This window comes from Abrus precatorius, unplaced genomic scaffold (assembly GCF_003935025.1).
Source record: "Abrus precatorius isolate BTA unplaced genomic scaffold, Abrus_2018 Scaffold7, whole genome shotgun sequence".
In the NCBI taxonomy this organism is placed as follows: Eukaryota; Viridiplantae; Streptophyta; class Magnoliopsida; order Fabales; family Fabaceae; genus Abrus; species Abrus precatorius.
This window is the reverse complement of record NW_020874417.1, coordinates 22172090-22175851: the sequence shown is the minus strand read 5'-3', so window position 1 is coordinate 22175851 and position 3762 is coordinate 22172090. Positions and strand designations below refer to the sequence as shown.

Here is a 3762-nt window from a genome sequence, read left to right as displayed (position 1 = left end):
TGCATCTTATTGATTGAGTTTTACAATTTCATTAATTACTATTTACATTGAATTTGGAATCATACAACCCCCCCTATTTAATTGCTTTCATAGTTAATGTTGTGACATGTTTGATGCATATTTCAAACCAAAGTCATAGGAGACAACCTAGGCTTGCATCCTACACTACATAAATGTTCTGCATATTTTGATGAGAATTAGCGACAAATCTTTATGCAATCTGAGCGATCATCACTTTTCTCATTATGAAGCATGGTCGTGTTGAAAACATGTTCATAGGCATGCTTCTCTGTGCACGGTCATGCATGCTCAGGTAGCATGGGCATGCTGGATGGAGCAATGGCGTGCTTATCAGTAAGCACAAGCGTGCATGCCTTGTTGGTCTGCATGTCTTTAAGGTTCTTTTCACTCCTCAGAGCAATGGCTTTGGCTTGCTCTTTGGGATTTGGTTCTGGCTGAGATGGTAATGTTCCCAATGCTCGTTAACTGAGGAGATTTGTGATTTGCTCCAATTGTGATTCAAGTTTTGAAGATTATCTCAGAAGATTAGGCTCTCAATTCAAATTTGATTTTTGCGAACCTCTTATCTTCCCTTTCAATCTGTTGCTCCATTTGGGCTTCAAGTTTTGCTATTCTTTTGTTGGAGCTATGCACATATTGCATCATTCATTCTTGGAAATTAGATTGAAATCTGGAAGCTTCTTTTATTTCTATCTTTTCTCCTTGGTTTTGCACGTGAAAACGGCGATAGGGTGCATTTTGATTCCCTTAGCGACTTCCCAAGGGATTTGTGTTGTTATTGCACCACCCTGATTTATAATTATTGCCCATAAAGTTTGCCTCATCTTGCTCAAATTCTGGACTTGTAAGAGATTTCGCAGGTTTGCAAGGGCTGTCATTTGATTCATCAGTGGGTTGTTGCTCTTTGCTTGGTAGACTGAAGCAACTTCTTTCCTCTTGATGCTATAAGAATCAGTTGTGTGCCATTGGAAGCTAGCAGATGCCATCTCATCAATTAATTTGTATGCATCATCTATATCTTTTCTTATGAGGATACTTCTATTGCAGCATTGATTACGGCCTTATTGGTGATTGATAGACCATTATAGAAGATCTGCACTTGTCTCCATGCAAAAAATCATGATGAGGATAACTCCTCAAAAGCTCTCCAAATAGCTCTCATGCCTCAAACAAGGATTCTATTTCATATTGTTAGAAGCAACATATCTCCATCATAAGCTTAGAGGAATTCGCTGGGAGTGAGGCAAACTATGCATTCAGCTTTTTAGATACAGAAAAAGGGAAAAGGTGGAGTTGAATTTATCAATGTCGGCTTAAGCTGCAATGCTTCCAGGAGTGCCTCTAGCAGTGGGCGTCATGTAATCCTAAATTGAACTTCTTTCCTCTACCATTCTTTGCTTTCTCACTTATTTCCATTGTCTAAGCGTTGTTCTCTCAATCTCTAGATCAAATAAACAAGTTGTAGAGCACTTGGAGTGAATGAGCATACACTAAAAATTTTATAAAATAAAAACAAAATAAATAAAACAAAAATTGCTCAAATCAACCAAACATAAGATTTTCTTAATATTGGAAAAATAATTCCTGACAACGGCGCTAAAAACTTGTCTATAGGGCAAGTGTACCTATCGAAAAGTAATAAAGGGGTTTTAAAATGAGTTTCAAAATTATCGCCCACAAGGATTGGTTTCCAATTATTAAGAATTTTCTGGTCTAATTTTTTGAACTTAATAGATGTGAAATTAAACATTAAAATTCAAGAATTAGAACAATTGTCAACAGATCTCAAAGCAAGAATCACAACACACGCCTTTGTGAAAATCATAGAAGGGAACCTCGAGCATAGGAGTTTACTCATTCAATCCTTTATGTTTTTTTTCTTATTAACTCTAGATCTGATTTTCTTATGATTACTAATCATTCATATAATTACTATTAATACCCAATGGTCATGCAGTATTAATATTATTTCCTTTAAATTAACATCCTCAATGATTATGCAAGATATCAATTAAAGAAAGCATGAAGAACCTACAAACTTGTTAATCTAATAAGAACTGGAAGAGAAAGATTAGTTTGGTCCACCTAATACTTTGTCTCATTTTATCCTACAGATCCATTAACTAATCAAGGTATAGTCGTCTGACGATGTAATTAATTAGTTATGTTACGAATGGCCAATTCACAACACATAATCAAACACAGTAGGATAACCATTAATAAGAAATGGAAACCAAAACTAGATTTAATTATCAAAATCTCATAAAGTCATGAACAAGGGTTTCCATAGCCTTAGCTATGGATTTAGCTACTCATGTTGAAGAAAGAAATTAAAGTAATTCTAAACAAAGCCATAAACAAAGTATGAACATGCTCGAAAAGTATGAATAAGTGTAAAAATTCATTCAAATCAATAATAAGTGCGTATGAACATGCTCGAAAAGTATGTCAAAATATAGACATATCAATAAGTGTATTTAGACCCTCTTTCATAGTCTATATTTTCATGTTTAACCTTTATTTTATTTCAATTTTACACTCATTTATATGTTAATTGTGCAGTTTAGTATAAAGACGCCACAAGTGGATCTTGGGTGTGTTTTGGGCCTAAATTGATGGAAGATCATGGCTTTGCAGCAGTCAGCACACCTAGATCCTTTCAACAAGCACAGGGGTGCTTCGAGCCCATGCAAGGTCATGCCAATACCCTTGCACAACTGTGCTCATCTGTGGGAAGCCTAATTATGAAAAGTTTTTAGAGTTTTAAGACCCTATAAAAGAGAGACCATAAGCATCCTATTCGACATCTTGTCTTTTGCTCATCGATACATCTTTTATCTCATCTCTCTTGTATGGAATCTTTGACATACTCTTCGCAGGACTTTGAGCTTTGAGCAATTGTACTTGATGACTGAGAACTCATCTCATTCTAGTTTGCTTTTCTCTATGGCTTTATTTATTATTGTTATAGTTCTTTCCTTTACCATGAATAACTAAATCCATAGCTAGGGCTATACGAACTATTGTTCATGAATTTATGGGATTCTGAAATTTAAATCTATGTTTAATTTTTCTTTGTGATTACTGTTTATCCTATTGCTTATAACTGTATAATCCTAATTAACTATATCGTCAGGCGACCGTACCTCGATTAGTTAATGGATCTATAAGATAAAACGAGACAAAGGATTAAGTGGACCAAATCATTCTTTCTCTTCCAATTGTTATTAAATTAACAAATTCATAGGTTCTTTATAATTTCTTTAATTGATGTCTTGCATGACCATTGAGGATATTAATTTAGAGAAAAAAATATTAATATTGTATGACTATTGGGTATTAATAATAATTGTATGAATGATTGGTATTAACAAGAATTGAAAACTCTAATCCAAGAATTTAGAAGAACTATGATCATTCTATCACCGGATTCCAATAAGATGCATCAGCCAACAAATTAGTGATTAACATTAAATTTGAATGAAACCTCAATTCAAATTAAGCATTCACATGAAGATCCTCATGCATTTGATTAACACACAATCGCTCAAAGTTCAGAAACCTCTAAAACCTAATTGATTTGTGTTAATTTAATTCACCAATGCCATTAATCTTAGATCTCAAAACTGAAAATCTAATTCACATTCCTTCAAAAATTAATTACATACATCAACCGAATAATATGTAATCAAACAACTGCACAATTATCAATCCAAATAAATAACTTCAATTCAAAAATCT

The 3762-nt window shown here is 33.8% G+C and overlaps 1 non-coding gene across 1 annotated transcript; it reads left to right on the top strand.

The window, feature by feature from the left end:
* The first annotated feature begins 1135 nt into the window (after positions 1–1135).
* On the top strand, positions 1136–1242 carry LOC113873919. Its single transcript, XR_003505985.1, has one exon. It is a non-coding gene; the product is annotated as a small nucleolar RNA R71 (small nucleolar RNA).
* Positions 1243–3762: the final 2520 nt, after the last annotated feature.